This window comes from Hyperoodon ampullatus (assembly GCF_949752795.1).
Source record: "Hyperoodon ampullatus genome assembly, chromosome: 3".
In the NCBI taxonomy this organism is placed as follows: domain Eukaryota; kingdom Metazoa; phylum Chordata; class Mammalia; order Artiodactyla; family Ziphiidae; genus Hyperoodon; species Hyperoodon ampullatus.
Window position 1 is genome coordinate 167292992 of NC_136916.1, and position 20545 is coordinate 167313536.

General features: G+C 38.3%; 1 protein-coding gene across 6 annotated transcripts in view; it reads right to left on the bottom strand.

The window, feature by feature from the left end:
• RPS6KA5 (ribosomal protein S6 kinase A5) overlaps positions 1-20545 on the bottom strand; it is a gene marked incomplete at both ends in the record, with an annotated part of 180087 nt that overhangs the window by 130739 nt on the left and 28803 nt on the right. The window lies entirely within an intron of this gene.

Below are 20545 nucleotides of genomic sequence, written 5' to 3' on the forward strand. Positions count from 1 at the left end.
AACTCTCCCATTGAAAATCCTTCCCTTCTGGATTAGTGTTATTATCTTATAATGTATACTCCCTAGTTAGGAAATCACTTTTAAGACTGAATTTAACTAAGCCCTTTACAAGAAGTCAATGGATTTCAAAAAATATGTTTACCAAAACTCTAATAAATTTCAATATTTAGAAAACAGTTTGATTAACAGTTCTTAAAGGAAAAATCTTATATTATACAACGAATATAAAATACTTGGTTCTTTACACTATAACTGGATTCCTTCAGCTCCTCCTATAATATTAATATGGTTATGTGCACTGTGGGAAACTATGACTGACATAACTCTTAAAATAATAAATTTAGACAAAAAAGATAATTGTCTTTTCTCCCAAATTTAAATAGCTTTTCTGTTTGTTTTTTATCATAAAATAATCCAGGTTCACAGTTTAAGAAGATAGACAATATAAATAGGCCTAAAGTAGACCTTGAAAATCTCCCATAGTCCCACCACTGAAAGATAACTATTGTTAATCCTTGGCATATTTTTCTAAGATCTGAGCCATAAACATATAATTGCTAAATGGCTTCTTATCCCAACTTTCTAGGCAACTCTATTACCAAACATAATTTGTAACACACATTATCTATAATTTTTTTTTTTTAGGTTGTGAGATATTTAACTTGGAACTTCCCACTCTTATGGAGGAAAACAATCAGTAACAACACATTTTTTATTCTGTTGCCACAGTTTCTGCTAAGCTGTACAAATGTAATTGCACAGAGCATGTGCTGAAATCATTTCATTAGATCCAATGATTCACTTATGTTAAAGCTAAGAAAAGGCTTAATTTAAAAGCTCTAGGGGCTTTCCTGGTGGCGCAGTGGTTGGGAGTCCCCCTGCCGATGCAGGGGCCCCGGTTCGGGAAGATCCCACATGCCGCGGAGCGGCTGGGCCCGTGAGCCATGGCCGCTGAGCCTGCGCGTCCGGAGCCTGTGCTCCACAACGGGAGAGGCCACAATGGTGAGAGGCCTGCGTACCGCAAGAAAAAAAAAAAAAAAGCGCTCTTAAGTAGAAACAAAGAGAATAATGCTTCTGAAGCCATTTCAAGTAGGTTTCTTGGTATATGACTAAGGCACTCATATATCAGATTTTATTCAATGAATTAACTACTTATTAAATTTGCAATAAGCTGTGAAAATGTAATTTAATAGAAAAAATTATGGAGTCTGTGGACATTAAGGGGAATATCATTATCATGTGGAAGTTATCAGACAACCTCATTGAGAATACTGGTTCTCATTCACTCATTTAAGAAACATTTACCAGTGCCTACTAACACCTGAACTAAGTGTTAGGTCTTTTGCTAACAAGCACAGGATTGGAACTGGCAAAGATGACAGAATGGCTGGGAAATTCTGGACCAGAAGAAGAGGTGGAGCAAAAGCAAAGTAGGAATAAGTATTTTGCTAGCAGAGAATAAGTGGACTGTTCTCTTTAGATATAAGAAAAATGTGGGGAAAACAGTAAAAATATTACATAAAATAGGTACATGAAATGAGATATTCCAAACCTGGACTGCCAGACTAATTAGTTTTAATTGAATCCATAAGCAATAATGGCTCTTGACAAGATGAAGGTAAGGTTTTAGGAAAATTACCCTGGCAGTAGTGTGCCATGCAGACAGAAGCAAGGAAAGACTAATACTAAAAGCTGGTAAGGTTATTGCAAAAAACTAGATGTGTGCTAATGAGGATCTGGTCCAAGTAGAAACTAAAAGGAAGAGAAAATAATGAACTTAAGAATCACTGAAATACTCAGTGCAAGAAACATTCATTGAACACCTGACTTGGATGCTGAGACTGCAAAAGCAAACAGGACAGCGTCCCCACTTTCAAAGATAAACTAACTGAACTTCTGTTCCATTTTCCTCCATTGACCCCATATCTAAAGTACAAGAACTGAAAGGCTGGGCTTCCCTGGTGGTGCAGTGGTTGAGAGTCCGCCTGCCGATGCAGGGGACACGGGTTCATGCCCCGGTCCGGGAGGATCCCACATGCCGCAGAGTGGCTGGGCCCGTGGGCCATGGCCGCTGAGCCTGCGTGTCCAGAGCCTGTGCTCGGCAATGGAAGAGGCCCACGAACCGCAAAAAAAAAAAAAAAAAAAGAAAAAAAAGAAATGAAAGTCTGGTGAATGGTAGTGTTACTGACAGAATTTTGTTGAAAGGGGAAGTTAAAAGGGAAAGTTGAAAGGGGAAGTTTTGGGGTTTCAACACTGATTTTGAAGCGATGGCATGACATCCCCAAAGGGCTGTAGTGTGGGCAGTTCTAGAGAAGGAACTAAAGTTCTGCAGAGATAGCACGCTGATGGGGATCAGGACATGCTACCCCAAAAGATAGTACCTTGGTATACTGAATATTTTAAGCTGAAGGAACTTGAGAAACAGCACATGCAAGAAGGACTTTCTGACCTTCCCCTGAAGCATGTCACAAAACCCTCATGTGCAAGGGGTCCTCCCTATATTCAGAGGAAAGGAGCATCCTTATTTTTGAAGACAGGGGACACAGAGAGGAATCTGAAGAAACAGGACTTGCTAAGTTTCCCCCAGTTTACTACCCATACCCCTTTCCCATGACGCTCCATTCTTCATCAAACCTAATATTAAAAAGCTCAGGTTTAACCATTACTCCAGGTCTTTATTTCCTTATGAAGCCTCCCATGTAACAAAAAACTTACATGAAATAAATTTATATACTTTTCTCTCATTAATCTGTCTTTTGTCATAGGGATCCAGGTTGAGAATTTAGAAGGGTAGAGAAAAAAGTATTTTTTTTTCCTCCCTTACAATGCACAAGGTTATTAGAAGGGGGCAATGGCTAAAGCTTTCAGAAGAAAACCCTTCAGGAGACCACAAAAAGAAGGGAAAGTCTTGATGATGACCAGCAGTTAGGATGCAAGAAGAAAAAGAGCCAGAGAAATGGTTAGAAAACTAACAATGTATAGAATCCAAGGAAAGACAGAATGTCAATAAAAAATTGATCATCAATGAAGTCACAAGTCACACTGCATACAATGATAAATATATATATTTGGTCTCAGTCCTAAAAGCTTAGGAATCTCCAGAGTGTTAAGAGTCTCTTGTAAGCTAATGAGATGGCTGGGGGCTGCTAGACAGCTTCAGGATGGGGGCTGGTTGCTACAAACCAAGGACTTTCAGCCCCACCCTCTTGCCCTCCTTCCTCCCACCTCTGGGGAGAGAAGAGGGGTTGGAGATTGAGTTAATCACCAATGGTCATTATTCAATCTATCATGCCTCGTAAAGAAACCTCCATAAAAACCCCTAAACAAGAGGATTTGGGGTTCAGAGAGGTTCTGGGCTGGTGCACACATAGAGGTGCTGGGATGGTGGTGCTCCCTAAGAGGTGAAGAAAGTTCCACAGTTCCCACCACCTCCCTCACTCCAAATACCCCACCCTACAAATCCCTTCCATTTGGCTGTTCCTGAATTGTAGTTGTATGAATACACAAAACCTGAGCCTCAAGTCTACATAGTGAGGTCAGGGTGCGAAGGTGGGGATGGAGAAACAAAATAATATCCTTAAAAGCCATGGGTACAGATAATTTTGTTCAAGAAATGGGCATATAAAGGGAAGGAATAGAGGAAATGGGAAAGAATCATATGAAACTTTTTTCCAACTTAGAAGGCAGATGAGTGAGATGAACAAAGGGAATAAGGGAAAGGCTGGAAACAGTGGAGGTCAGAGGGATGGTTTCTAAGGGAGCAGATCCTTCAGAAAGTGATAAATAATAGGATCTTGGACAAAAGGATTGAAGGACAGAGAGAAGGATATGGGTATGTCAAGGCGTTAAGGTTGAAAAAACAGATTATATATAGCATTTCTAATGGACACAAATGGTCTCTGAAGGGACTGCCAGAGAAGCAGTGCATTGAAACAAGAGTAAAATGCCTCAGAAATCAGCCTGGCTAAAATATACAAGAGGCTGAAGTGAGGTCTAAGAAAAATCACTGTAAGCAGGGTAGAAGGATTTGAAATCTAATCAAAAGAACTAAAATATTTAAAGAATGCACAGCAGGGGCTTCCCTGGTGGCGCAGTGGTTGAGAGTCCGCCTGCGGATGCAGGGGACACGGGTTCGTGCCCCGGTCTGGGAAGATCCCACATGCCGCGGAGCGGCTGGGCCCGTGAGCCATGGCCGCTGAGCCTGAGCGTCCGGAGCCTGTGCTCCGCAACGGGAGAGGCCACAACAGCGAGAGGCCCGCATACCGCAAAAAAAAAAAAAAAGAATGCACGGCAAAAGACAGACTGGACAAAATGAAAACTAAAAAATAGAATGTCAAATTGGGCAGTGTGTTTCTAGCACTTTCCTGGGGATAACCTAATCAACAGCTTCAAACACCAGGTTCCCTAGGTAGGAACACCCCTATCCTGGAGATAGCTGTATCATGCTCCTGAGCCTTTCTGTCTTTAGCTATTAGAATACACAGCCAACTCCCTTTTTTTTCTAACTCCATGCTTACCGAGCAATCCAATTTTCACTTGATACCCTTACCCAAAAAGAAAAACGCACTAATCAAGCAAACACAGATGTTTCATGTACTTGTTGATTTGCATTGCCCATTGTAAGTTGGTAAAGTGTCATTGGGGTTTACATCAGTCTTTTGTGATTATAAGTAGAACTATATATATGAAATCAGAGCATGAAGAGAAAACACAAATAGCATAATGATCCAACATTGAATCCTATTTGCCACCAAAAAGGAACACTTAATTAACAGCAATACATACAAGACACAGCAGTAGGATACCGTGACCCTGTCAATGGTTTTCTGACTTTTTTTTCGTTTCAGAAGAAAAGAACAATTATAAAAAGCAACACTGTGAGATTTAGTTGTGAATGCAATAGGAAGTAGAGAATCTTATAGCCTGCTGCAGCTGAAACTGAAATAATGAAGCCATAATTTATTACAAATCTATGATCTACAGAATACTATCAACTGCTAAAACGTAAATAATGTCTACACAAAACCTTGCCAATTTTCAGGTACTTAACCGATTTTTTTTCCCCCTTTGAGACCTTAATTCATCAATTTAAAAAAAAAAAGAGAGAGAGAAACAAAGCCTAATGAGTTAATGAAAAAGTTCCTGTTTTTGATAAAGTAAGGAGTTTTAGTCCTGGCCTAAATTCCCTATTCCTCAATAATTAGTTTCACCTTCTCCTTTCCAGCACCTTCAATAGTAAAGAAATCAACATTAACCTCTAATTTCCAAGTGCCAGTGTGAAAAAGATCACATCACGACATTGTAGACATTTTCCTCTTTTTAAAACTTTTCTTTTATTATGACCTGTAACAGAGAAAGTCTCAGGGATGGGGTCAACTGTAACCCCACCATCCTAATACTAGCTACTCTCATTTTGTGTTCATTTCCAGTCTTTTCCTGTTGTGGATGTATCCTAGTTATCAGCTGGGTCTCGCCAGCTCCTTAGAATCCAGACTGATGGACTCAAATCCTGCAGAGGCAAGGCCTGTGCAAGTCGAAAGCATCTCCTCTTCCAAGGTTTCCATCAAGTCCCAAGTGGTAATCCTCAGCTCCCTCTGAGGTACTCAGGATCATCTCTGTTCTGTGCTGCACCCACCCAAACAAGACTTGGGTCCTTCTTTGAGTTCTACAGAAGACAAAGGCAAAACCCAAACACATGCAAAAAGCATTCCTTAGCACAAGAGACTTGAGTGAAGATTTCTGGAGAAAGGCAGAGGGGCAACAAGCATGGCAACACTATAAAGGAAACCAGAAGTGGGAACATCTTTCATCTTTCTCCATCCTCCATCCTCAGGCGAGGTCTTTATCTCACCTATTACCTAGTCTCACATCCTTTTTCTGACTTTTTTTTCCTCTCTCCTTCCTCATTAGGAACAAAACCAACAAATCTGTCCCCTTGTTTCCTGCCAAGCAACTTCCTCCACTTTGTTTTGTTGGTGGTGGTGGTTTTTTATTTATTTATTTATTTATTTATTTATGGTTGCATTTGGGTCTTCGTTGCTGCACGTGGGCTTTCTCTAGTTGCGGCGAGCAGGGGCTGCTCTTTGTTGCGGTGCACGGGTTTCTATTTGCAGTGGCTTCTCTTGTTGCAGAGTAGGGGCTCTAGGTGCATGGGCTTCAGTAGTTGCGGCACACGGGCTCAGTAGTTGTGGCTCGAGGGCTCTAGAGCACAGGCTCAGCAGTTTCGGTGCACAGGCTTAGCTGCTCCACGGCATGTGGGATCTTCCCGGACCAGGGCTTGAATCCGTGTCCCCTGCATTGGCAGGCGGATTCTTAACCACTGCGCCACCAGGGAAGTCCAGCTTCCTCCACTTTGGACCTCTCAGTCCCAGCTAACATTCGGACTCACACCCCTAACACAGCCCGACAACAGCGCGATGCCTCCACGGCAGTTACCTCCATACAAGGAATTCTGGTGCCCACTGCAGTGATAATACATTTTTCTTCTCCTTACTTATTTTGTAGGTTTTATGTAGTCATCATACCCTACATATATTGATACATATATACTCCACTAACTGAAGAAACATTCTGAATGCTTACTTGTAGACAATACTGTGCAAAAGCCCTGGCAAGCAGACATACTCTCTGACGTCAAGCAGCACAGGGTCCAGAGGAGGCACTCAGGCAGGTGAAGCAGCCCAGGGTGCCAGCACTAGCAGAGTGGTAAGAGGTAGGAAGGGTATCAGAAGAGCACGCGAGAGCACCTCCCCTCAACTGAAGGTTTGGGGAAGTCGGACACTGATGGACAGCACACAGAAGCTTACCAAGAAGATAGAGAACGTGGCATATCTGGGAATCTGCAAAGAGAACAGATGGGCAAATGCAGGCAAAGGAAGGAGAAAGAAGGCCCATTAAGACACAAGGCAGGAACCAATTCATGGAAGACTCTAATTTTAAAAAGCATGTATTTTGTTATAAAGGCGATGGGGAGCCAATGAAAGATTTTAAGCAGAAGATTAAGATACAGTTCTGTACCTTAGAAAGAGCAGCAGCAGCAGCAGTGGGTAAGATGAATTAGAAAGGAATCTCATGGAAGGCGGCAAAACCAACACACAGGTTGATGTAATAGTCAAGGACAGAAACGATAAAGGCTACACTAAGGCACTGGAACTAGGGAAAGAGGGGAAAAAGTAAATTCCTCAATATGTTATTCACCAATACTACTAAGCACAAAGTGAAAACACTGAAATTACTAAAATGGCTATTATGTAATCTTTAAAATTCAAATTGATAATCCTTAAGTGACCATGAGATCATACAGCACTCGGAGTAAAACACAAGTTAAGATCAATTTTCAGGGCTTCCCTGGTGGCGCAGTGGTTGCGAATCTGCCTGCCAATGCAGGGGACACAGGTTCGATCCCTGGTCCCGGGAGGATCCCACATGCTGCGGAGCAACTGAGCCCCATGCGCCACAACTACTGAGCCTGTGCTCTGGAGCCCGTGAGCCACAACTACTGAGCCCTCGTGCCACAACTGCTGAGGCCCGCGCACCTGGAGCCCATGCTCTGCAAAGGGAGAGGCCACCACAATGAGAGGCACACGCACCGCAACGAAGAGTAGCCCCTGCTCACCGCAACTGGAGAAAGCCCGTGCGCAGCAGCTAAGACCCAACCCAGCCAAAAATAAATAAATAAAATAAATAAATAAAAAAGATCAATTTTCAAAATGGTGCACATGAACCATATTCATTTGTCAAAACCCAGAAATGTATACCAAGAAGAGCAAATTTTATTGTATGTAAATTATACCTCAATTTAAAAAATTAGGGCCATAAAGTAAGAATCATGAAAATATGTTTAAACATGAATATTATAAAGAAGAAACTTTCAGATTCAACATGGATTTTCTTAATGCTTTTTTGGTTATTTTGCACAAATGTATTTACTTATCAAAGTTAATGCTTCCTTTTTAGAAAAGTCCCATATTTCTAAACAGCAATATAAAGCTTCTAAGGCATTTTTCAAAATGCACACATTTTTGATACATCTTATACTACATCATCTAAGCACCTTGTTCTTAAATTTTATAGAAATAGGCTATTTGTTTATGAATGCTTTATTCTTAAATGTTAGAAGTTTTTCTATCCTTGCTGAAGAGCATATGATTTAACCGCACATCACTACTTAACATGAAGCTTTGTGAGTGTGTGTATGTATAAGTTTGGTTAACATAAATTTTATGATTAAAAAATAAGTATGTGAAATGTCTGTGGAGTTTCCAACTAAAGATGGCCAATGGACAATAAAAATTTTACTGTAGTCAGATTATTAAAAAAATTCACAATCATTTTAAAAGATACAGCTTTAAAAGAACAGTCAATTCAATACTTCATTTCCTGGCCATGTCATGTGACTGAACTTAACACGCACGAAAAGGTGAACAGATAATTTAGAGAACAATATAGCACATCAAAATGACTGCACAGAAATTTTTAGAAGACTTGTTTTCAAAAGCTAGTTCCCTTAGTGTTAGTTTATAAACACTAAAATTATGCTGCCATGTAAAAAGGTACAGATCATTGACCGTCTGACACTTTAAAGACAATCATGTTTCGAACCTAAATCTAGATTAGACAAATAGAACCTTGTTATTTACATTCAGCAGGCTTTCCTTATTCTTAAGTTTCGCTCTACCTTCATTTACCATAGGAGGCATGCTTCAGTATTCTGGCAAGCAAAAAACTAGATATTTTATAAATGACAAAAACTTAAACCATGACAGCAAGGCAAACATTCCAGCTTCCAAAGTGCTACCAAAATTATTTTGGTATTTGTTGATATATTTTAAATTATATCTTCCATGCAAGATATAACATAGTTTTTAATAGTCACAAGTAATATTCCCAAGGATCAGATTTCAATTTGATGTAAGAAAATACAGCAGCACTTTGTTCCTCCTAAGTCATAACCTGACTTTTCCACTGCAATTCTATTGTCACCTCTACAATTAATTCTACTGTGAGAAAGTACTTTATCGACACCCTTTCCTTTTTTTATTTTCCAGGCTACATGCTGCTAATAGTGCCAATTTGGTTTCTATTAACACTCAAGTGTAGCAGCCTTGAATCAAATATCGGTTTGCAATAATCTGTGCTTACAGCTATAAACTTTCACAGGGCTGCTGCAGAACTCATTTTTCAAGAATAATCCCACTTTTAAAAAATGTTAATTTTAATTCATGATGAACTACCTAATTTAATGCCATGCACACTGGAAACCAAAGAAACTTAGTCCATCCTGTCTTGGCCCATCCTTCCTCTATTTCAGTTTCAACTGTGTTTTTTTTCAACACAGCCATGCTCCAACCCCAATTCTGTGATTTAGAAGAAAGAGGTCCAGGAGTGCTCTGGAGGGACTTACAGGCACTAAAACTCTATAGCAACATGCTCCCCTGTGACCCTTCCTTTTCTTATTTCAAAGGTGAAGAGTGTAACCCATTCCCCTGAAGCCAAGTTGAGCAATCATGACAAGGGTATGAGCAAAATTATGCTGCCATGTAAAAAGGTACAGATCATTTGTGCCTCTTAAACATAATTGTTTTTATAATGCTTCCTGAACATTAAAATTTTTATTTTATTTTAAAATGATTTCAAAATCCAAAGCTTCAAAAATAGACTTTCATATTCATAATCACTAATTTTTAACATTCTGCCACATTTGTTTCCTGTCTTATTCATACACTCATACACACACACGTTACTTATTTTTTTCTGATTTAACTCAGAATAGTTCGCACCCATCACGAGTCCTTACACCTTAGTATTTCAGTGTGTTTTTCCTAAAAATTCTCTTAAGTAACCTCAGTATAGGTATCAAATTCAGAAAGTTCAATATTGATAAAATACTTTAATCTATGGTCCCTATTCTGACTTGTCAGTTGTTTGATGTACTTTGTGATGGCTAATTTTATGTGTCAACTTGGCTGGACCACAGAGCGCCCAGATATTTGGTCAAACACTATTCTGAGTATTTCTATGATGGTGTTATGGGGTAAGATTAATATTTAAGTTGGTGTACTTTGCCCTCCATAAAGGTGAATGCACAGCAACGCTCCATCATCAAACGGAAGTGACGTACATGAGACTGGGACTGAGCAGGCACTGAAGGCACAAATATGTTCCCTGAAGAAGTGGCCCAAATGCCTGCAGTCCCCACTCCTGCCACACTGCCTTCTCTCTCCCAGCCTGCATCTGTGGCCTCATGGGGAGTTCCCTAAGATCAGGAGACAGAAAAGACAAGACTCAGGCCTGGTTTACAGATGGTTCTGTCCAGTACGGATAGTTACAACACTATAGCTCTTTTCTGGGACATTCCTGAAGGTCAGTGGTGAAGAGACCATGTGACCAGCTACAGCCATGAAGACTGTAATTGTCATGAGAATTTCTCCCTTGTTATCTTATTAGTAATATGTTTGTGTGTGTGTATGTGTGTGTGTGTGTGTGTGTGTGTATAAAACAAGTGTCTTTATTCTCTTCCCTCTCTTATCCCCTTATCATGTAACATATAATGTATTAAATATATTTCATAGTATTTAAGTTACTGGATATCAAGGAGAAGAGTAAACATCACTCAAGGACTTTGAAGCCTCTTCTGAGGAGAGGGTTATTGTGTTTTCCATTGTACACAAGATAGTTGTAAAATGTTAGCTGGAAGTATGACCTTATTATTGTGTTTATTTGGAGATTAAGTAAGGTTTAAGGAGATGCATATATGTGCCCAGATATCTGATCATTCAAACATTATTCTGGGTGTTTCTATGATGATGTTTTTGATTAACATTTAAATCTATGGACTGTGAGTAAAGCAGATTGTCCTCCATAATGTGGGTGGGCCTTATTCAATCAGTTGAAAGCCTGAATAGAACAAAAGACCAGCCTCCCACAAGGAAGAGAGAATTCTCCAGCACACTGCCTTCGACTGGAACTGGAACATTGGCTCTTCTGGGTTTCAAGGCTGTCGGCCTACCCAGTAGATTTTAGATTTGCTAGCCTCCACATCATACGAGCCAATTCCTTATGGTAATCTCTTTCTATATTTATATGCATCCTATTGGTTCTGTTTTTTTGGAGAACCCTAATACATCCTTTAATAGCATTTTTTTTCTTGCATACAAAGTCCAGTATAGAATCACATATTGCATTTATTTTATCATGTCTCCTTAATCTTGTTTAATCTCGAAGACATTCTCAACCTTTGTCTTTTATAACTGACTTTCTTTGAAGAACAGATGTGTTTGTTTAAATAGAATTTTCAGTTTGACTGAAATTTCCTCATGATTCAAGTTATGCATGACCATCTAGAATACTACTCAAATTATGTGTGCTTCTCAGGGTAACACAACCAGAAGCATACAATGTCAGTCTGTTCCTCATTGGTGACATTCTTTTTCGATCACTTAGTCAAGGTGCTGTCCAGTTTCTCCTTTATATAGGTACTAATCAGGGCCATTAAAGTACCCTATTCCTCATCAAATTCCTGCACCTAAATTTAGCATCCATTGATGAGTCTTGCCTGAACCAATCTTTACTATAATGATTACAAAATAATAATTTTCCAACTTTTCCACTCCTTCCATGTTTATCAGTCAGCACTGTACTGAGAAGAATCCTCCCTTCTTCCTATCTATCACCAGACTATTCATAGATGACTATTTTTTCAATGACCTAAACTTCATTCTTGCCCTTAATTATTTTGATGCACAAATTGACCCATATTTGGTCAGTGAAAGCAGCTTCAAGCTGGCTTCTCTGTCCTTCTGACATGACTCCTTCATTTTCTTTTCTTTCTTTTTTAAGCACTTCCTTGCTTTCTCTTAAGTAGCCTTGATTCCTTTTAAGGGGAAATGATATTAGAAACCAAGATCTGGGTGCCAGGTGTGTTCATGGCTACTGGAATATCTTGCCTTCTAGGCTCTTTCATGAACAGAGCTAGGAAATGAATGTTTATATCATTTTATATATATTAAATCTGCTATACAAATACTTATGCTGTATGTATATGGACTTACACCGTATACAAGGCTTATGTTGTACACATATGTTATATGTGTGTTTCAAAACATCATAAGGGATTCTTCATTCAGCTGGTGTATAACCATTTGCTTACAATTTCCTAATGAAAGAATTATTTGTATGTGAAATTATTTGATCTTATTTCTTATTTACTGGTTTAAGTCACCATAAATGAACCAAAAAGCATATGGTCAACTCACCCAGAAAAATAAGAATATGATAAGTACAACAGTAATGATCTAACTATGAATGATGAAACCCAAATATTACAATGTTGAACCAATGGAATGTGAAGTACATCAGTAACCTCCATGTCTCTAGATAATCTGCCATGCTATCACTAAGCCACCTCTCATCAAACAACCTGTGTGCTCACCTCCCTGTGTCTACCCAAGAAACATCAGAATGTCAGCAGCTAGAGGATACCTGGTAGCAGCTGAAGCAGAAAAAGAGGCTGAGTAATTTTTTGTTGTTGTTGTTGTTTTTTGCGGTACGCGGGCCTCTCACTGTTGTGGCCTCTCCCGTTGCGGAGCACAGGCTCCGGACGCACAGGCCCAGCGGCCATGGCCCACGGGCCAAGCCGCTCCACGGCATGTGGGATCCTCCCGGACCGGGGCACGAACCCGCGCCCCCCACATTGGCAGGCGGACTCCCAACCACTGTGCCACCGGGGAAGCCCGAGGCTGAGCAATTTGAGGAGTCAGGTCCCATACCTCTTTCCCACCACCTTTTATGCTTGGAAATAAATGCTTGGATTTGAAAATGTTTACATGGTGTGTGCTGTTTCTTAGTTCTGCTCCTGCATTCTACATCTCAAAGAACTGGATTTTTGCTGTGACCTCAAGTAAAATTGAAAATAACTCTAAAATTGGGAACAAACACAAACACATACTTATGGTCTAAGCCTACTTATGCAATACAAATTACAAATAGTTATATCAACAATATAATTTAAGGCTTATAAAATGTTCCTCTATCTGTGGCCCCCATCTTTGTTTCAGTATCAGCTCTCTAACTAAATACTAAGTGTTCATCATCAGCACTTTTCCCCGGTCTGTTTGGATGAAACCCATTGTCCAGCATATTCCTCAAGAAGACTACTTGTGTAAGGTATTCTCTGAGTTCTTGAATACTCAAAACTTTTCTATAGCTTTAATCTTGAAGCCAAATATAATTCTTGATGTGCACTTTCTTTCCTTATGTTTCTTTTTTTTTTTAAAGTTGCTCCAGTGTTGTCTTGGTCGCTTTTGAGAAGTCTGATGTCAGCTAATTGTCCTACTATTGTGCAAATTATTTCATCTTTTGGCCTGGAGCTCTGAGAATGTATCTTTAAAGTTTAATAGTATCACTGGGATATGTCTCAGAGCTGATCATTATATCATTATTAATTTCTCCCAGTACCCATTTCAATATGTGGACTCAAGTCTTCTTTTATTTTTGGAATTACGTTCCTTAGATAGTTTATTTTCCTTCTTTAAGAAATCCAGTTACACATGTTACAACTTTGTCTGTCTTGCACTTCAACTACTTTCTCTCTGGCCTCTTTTTCTTTCTGTATCTAACTTTAAAAATTTTGTTTCCCTGGTTTTCTTTAATGTCTCTTATTAAATTTTCACTTGACTCTATTCTTCCTTGAGGACTTTGTTATTTAGTCTTCATTTCTGATATGACTGTCTTCTCCTTCACTTTTTTCTCCCTGAATTCAATCAACTCTCACTGCATTTCCTTCTTGGTTTTTTGCCCATTTCTTTCTTAGTTTTTGAATCTCTGATTCAAGTGGGTTTTTTTCAACATCACCTACTGCTTTTCTAAAGATATTTATTCGGTTGGAAGTATTGCATTCCTGCTTTTCTTCTGCATAATTTAGGGGAGAATTTGCACCACCTGGAATGTTTGATTTGTATTCTGTTTTCTTTTTACAGCAGTTTTATATTACATTTTTTTCTATTTCTAGGTATTTGGATACAAGCTTCCTAGTATAAGAGGGTCCTATCAGTTTAGTGAGGTTCACTTTGTTTCATGGATGATGGGGCGGGATGCTGGGTAACTTTTATTTCTGCAAGATCTGTAATTTTCTCCTTTTCTTTTTTTCTCTTCACTGGCCACATTCCCAGGGTGCCCACCCCTTCCATATTTATTCTCGTCTAGACGTGATGCTTCTTTAACACTGCCACTTCTGATCCTGCTCACTTTCAAGCCCTTTTCCTTAGCCAAAGCTGGGAGCTACCAAGTCCCAGGATGGGAGTAAGTATTTTGGCACATGCTGTTGACACGTTCTTTTGAGGCTGACTTTGGCCTGTGTTTTGTCTAAGTTTTCTGTGCCTCTCTCTTCTTTTTTTCAAGAGTCTCTTAAGACTACCAGCTCCCACTCTATGCCCCTATAGGATTGCTGCAACAAGAGCTCCACTGGAACTTGCTGCTCTTTTCTTTCCCTACTTAGACGTCACCTGAAGATTATGGTATTCTCCACCTCTCAGCAAAGCTGAAGTTATGGGTCACAGGTGGTTTGATTTGAGCTCATTGATACGGGGTTTTTTGAGGGGTGGTGGTGGGGGGAGTGTATATGGAGATTTAGAATCAGGCCAACTGTCATTACCAGACCTGGAATATGTATCCTTGTTCATCGTTAAAGTATCATTTCTGGAGTTTCAAAAAAACAACAAAAAATCCTCAAGGCAAACAAAGTTTCAAGCTAGGTCTGTGAGTCTCTTAGAGCAGGGGTCCCCAACCCCTGGGCTGCGGACCAGTAGTGGTCTGTGGCCTGTTCGGAACGAGGCCGCACAGCAGGAGGTGAGCAGTGGGCCAGCGAGCGAAGCTTCATCTGCTGCTCCCCATCGCGCGCATGACCACCTGAACCATCCCCCCTGCCCATCCATGGAAAAACTGTCTTCCACGAAACCGGTCCCTGGTGCCAAAAAAGTTGGGGACCGCTGTCTTAGAGGATGTCACAAAAGTTTAAAACCCTCCAATCTCATCTCTGCTTGATCCTTAATGCAAAGCTAAATGCCACTACCCCTTTTCTCTTAAAAAATCGTGGATTATTTGCAGCTTCATAGTCTTAAAAGTTTCTGAGAGGCCTCATAAAAGGCTTTCCTTTTTAGTTTTATTGCTCAGAATCATCTAAATTATATTACAGCAACATATTACCCCCCAGTGGCTTAAAACAACCACTTATTTCTCACTTATTCTACATGTCCATCACGGGTTACCTAGGGTTCTGTTCCATGTCTTCTTTACTATGATACCCAGGATCACAGAGAAGCCACCATCTAGAGTACTGAGAGATGATGAAGCAGTGGGAATAAAATCTTTGAAGGGTGTCACACCGGCAATTAAATGCGCCAGCCCTGAAGTCTTACACGTAACCTCTGATCAATTTCCTTGTCCAGAACTAGTCAAATGACTCTACCCAAGCACAAATGGACCTACCTTGTGCCACAGGAGAACCAGAAATCTGTATAATAGAGGCTTCATCTTAAACCTGAAACATTCCTAAATATTTCCATTAACTGAAATAAGGAAATGTACTTCTTAGCATGTGAAAACTATTTAGATTGTATTAAAATCAAAGAAATCGTGTTCTAATGAAATTTAAATGACATGTAGTAAATCCAAATATATGAGAATAAAGACACTGTCAAATATATGTAATATTTTAGTTGGCCAAGTGACGGAAACTAAAATGCTTTAATTAGAGTTCCCAGAAAACAATTTAGCTGAGGCCAAAGCAAGCTATTGCCAACTTTAAATTATGGAAGATGACTGTATCCATAATACCCTAATGAATAGAATTTGCACGGATTTTAATAAAGGGAACAATGAACACACGCACAAACAGGCTTATGTTTTTTATACTCAGATGTCTATGTAAATATATATTTAGATGTTATTAATTATCTGCTTACTTAGCACAAATACATCAGCATACCTGAAGAGGTAGTAAACACAAAGTAAGGTATTTACTTAATTTGTATTTATCGTCATTCCCTAATTTGGGCTATACACCTGCAAAGTAAAAAGGCAAGTTTTAAAGTAGCTATAGTATCTGAACAATAGTACATTGATAAGCATAACCATTAAAAAAAAAAGTTCAAGGACATCCATAGTGAAAGATTAACCACAGAAAAGACTTGTTCACTCTTTGTTGTATGTCAGTAAAAGGGAATTTTAAAGGAATATTACAAGAATAAAAAATTGAACACCCATAGGTTCCTCATGGGAAATGACATAAAAAATTCAATTTTGCTTTCCCATTATTTGCTTTATTATTGCCTTCCATTTTCTATAACTATTAAAATGTGGATGAAAAACATACTAGCTTTTAAAAAGTAGCTTTCCACTTTACTAAGCTAGCTTCATTTATGATATTGAAATTGACTCTGAAAATAATGGGAGAATAAAAAATATTAAGATTTCACAAAGGAAAGGATAGAAGTAGTCAACAGCTAAGCCAAAAAGTATATCTATAAAAATACCATCTTAATTAAAAAAATAAAACCCAGAGTATACTTTAAAATGTTTATTCCACAAATATCTAACCAGTTCTAATTACATATAGGCACTGTATAGAGCTGTCTAGAACAGCAGTGGCCTAGAATTTCACTGTGTAGGTTAGAATCCAGGCAGCATTTACTAGCTGTGCATTCTCAGACAAGCTGCCTAACCCCTCTCTCTGTACCTCTCTACCTTCATCTGTAAAGTGAGGGTATTAATAGTACTGGCCTTATAGGATTTGCTGTGGGGATACAAAGAGTTAAAATATTAAAAATTCTTAGGAAAGGCAGTGTTTGACCCAAACCAGATATTGTACAGATTAAATAAGATAATGAATGTACTACATCACTTAGAATGATGCCACATAGATAGTAAGTGCACAATATACATTAACTGTTGCTGTAATTCACTGAACAGAAATCATTTATTGACTTCCAATTTCAAGATGGTAAAGGCCTTCCTATATCCTAGTCTTCCAAAAATAAAAATTCTCCCAAACAATAAGGTAAACAAGAAACCTATCACACATATGAGAACATAATCAAGACGTTTTAAGATCCAAAAAATCTTTAAGAAAAAGCCACAAGATCTAGAAAAACGGACTTAGCACAACATGCTCAAGACGATAGCTGAACGAAAGTCCCATGAAGACAAGTACAGAGTAGCTGAGAGTAAACAATCCAGATGGAAGAGGACAGAGGGTTCCAGAAGGAATGTCTTCTGGACAAAAGTAGAGCTCATAGGTTATCTCAACTACAGAAAACCATACAGAAAAGTAATTGACAGAGCTGTTAAAACAAGTGGGAACACTTAGAGACTCAAAGAAAAGTAAATAAATGGAGACATTGGGGTAATTTAACTCCAGGAAAAACAAAAAATTTATACAAGGAAGGAAACAAAAACATAATATACTTGGCTCAGCTATGGATGTTTACATAGCCATTAAAGATTGAATATGGATTCAACCAGAATTGTAATACAACTTCATTAAAATAGATGAGCAAAGAAATAAAGGAGGTCTAAAATTGATGACTCAAGAGCTGTAAAATGTCATTTTAAATTGGTAGACAATATTAGAACAAAGCAGAATCCAGAAATGGAACGGCAGATAAGGGTCAGCGGCTGCTGATTTTGTTTTATAGTGCTATTTGACTAAGTATTTACATGGGTTATTTTTGATAAAAATTTTAAAATACAGAATATTCATGGAGTCCTCTCTGTGGCAGATACTATATGCTGGTCCACATACCACCACTCTCAGCCACCATTTTCCTTGTCTTGAGAGGTTGAGAATAAATATTCAATTTCACAGCCTCCCTTGCAGAAGGATGGCCACATGCCACCGTATGGCCAAAACCAAAACATACAAAAAAGAAGAGGATTTCAAATCCTACATAGGAAGAAAACACCTCACAAACAGAAAGTGTTTTCCTCTTGCCCCATATTCCTATCTGAATGTGGATAGTCAACATTAGTAGTCAACACTGAGGACAAAAGTCACATACTGCGGTCAGCAGAGCAGAAAGACAGAAAGAGCCTGGATTCTTGGCATGGGCTACCTGACTCCAGACTCCTTGTTATGTAGGGTTTTTTAAAATTTAAATCCTATTTATTTAAACCACTGTAGTTGAGTCTTCTCTTACCAGTTATTATAATAGGTCCTGGGAACCAGTTTTCTCATGCCAATTATTATTATGATAGGCACTGGGGAACAAAGATGAAGAAAACAGCTCCCCAAAAGCTTACTACCTAATAGAGTAAACATTACCAATAAACAACTATAATACCAAATAAAATGCACTACTGCCAAAATGTGGAGAAGTCAGAGGAAGGAGAGATCATATCCAGCTGAAACATGAGGAAAGGCTTCTCCTGACTTCTATGGGCCCTGCAGAACTGAGGGAGTTTTAACAAAAATGTACATTCCATATTAAAGAAACACCACAAAAAAAACAACCCAGAAACAGACTCACAGATATAGAAAACAAACTTGTGGTTACTTAAGGAGAGAGGGAAGGGAGAAGGGACAAATTAAGGGTGGGTATGGGATTAACAGATAAAAACTACTATTTTATACTATGTATAAAACAGGTAAGCAACAAGGATATACCTTAGAGCACAGGGAATTATACCCAGCATCTTGTAGTAACCTATAATGGAATATAATTTGCAAAAATTACTGAATCACTATGCTGTATACCTGAAACTAACACAGTATTGTAAATCAACTATACTTCAATTTTTAAAAAAAGAAAAGATAAGAAAAAAAAGACATAGCACAGTAAATGTGCAGGGAAGGTACAGAGAATTTTCAAGGAAAGCAAGTGCTTCTGAGCTCAAAGACCTAGTTTCAAATCTCAACCACATAATTTACCAGGTTTGTCACCTTGGAGACTGTATTGTATTTGTTATGTATATATAAATTATATATATTTATGTATATATAAATATATATATAACTGGCAAAGGATACTCTCCAGAATTCATATTCATAAAGAACTCCTACATAAAAGTAAAGAAAGATAAACTACCCAACAGAAAATCAGGCAAAAGACACAAACAAGCACTTCATAGAAAAAGAAATCTAAAAAGCCAATAAACTTATGAAAAATGTTCAACCTCATTAGTAATGAGGGAAATGTAAATTTAAAATCACAGTGAGACCACAGTAAGATTCACACTTCCCATACTGCCAAAGATTTTTTTTTTAAATCTGACAAAATCTGCTGGGCAAAATGAAGAACAGATTACTTATACACTGCTGATAAGAGTATAAATTAATACAACAATTTTGAAAAAAATCAGTATTATACTATTTGACTTCCAGGTATATAAAGAAACTCTTATACATATGTACCAGGAAAAATGTAACCAAAAAATGCTCATAGCAATAATGCTTTTAATAGGAAAAAGAAATCAACTTAAGTGTTCATTGACAGTAGAATGAATAATTGTGTTCTTTATACATGCAATAGTTTAAAGCCATAAAAATGAATGAAATGTACCTACATGCAATAACATTGATCAATTCAAGAACAAAAGGCCAGGTGAAAACACTCAAGTTGCAGAGGAATGAATATTAGCAGGATTTTATGTTTACACTGTTTAGAGATCTACATATATGATAAAACTACAGAAAGCAAGAGGATGATTAACACAAAAATCAAGATAATGATTACCCCTCTTAAAAGGAAGGGTGGAATTGGGGAATAGACTCTAAGGTACTTCAAAAGGAATATTCTTTTTCATAAACTAGGTGATAGATTCTTGGACAACTGTAGCATTATTCATGGTACTTTACATATATTTTATATATTTTTTTAGTGTATTCCATAGTTTAAATAATTTTTTTAACTACATAGAATACACTTTGGACCAGACTCATCCTTAACCACAGTAAAAAACCAGAAAAGACAGAAAATGATGCAGATAATTTGAGATAGAAAGAAAGTGACTGAAACAAATATAAATCTTTTAAGTCAACTAAGTCCGGTTTTGTTACAAAAAATAAGGAAGGTGGAATTCACTCCATTGTACATGTTCTCAAATATCGGAGTATCTGTCATGTTCCAGAAACTATTCTGGGTGATTAGATGCAAATGTGAAGAAAAGACAGAATCCCTGTCCCCAGAGAACTTTAATGCCAATAAGGAGTCCAAAGCAATAGGGGAATAAAAACGTTTCAGATCAGCCAACGGGAAGATAAAAACTCAACAAGAAATGTTAAGCAGAGTAGAGGCACAACCCAACACAGAAACATCAGAAAGATTTTTCAATTCTGCTCTAACAACACTCAGAAACCCAAAAGAGAAGAAAATTTACTTTGGAAAGTTCTAATTTGGAATTCTAAAAGATAATTTTCATGTTGACTTACAATAATACATGATGGTCTCAAAAGCTTATCATCACTTCTGATAAGGTACAGCAATGCTCACACTAATCTAGAGGCCACTGTTCAGGAAATACAGCCACCCAGAGTTCAAATACAAGCCCCCAG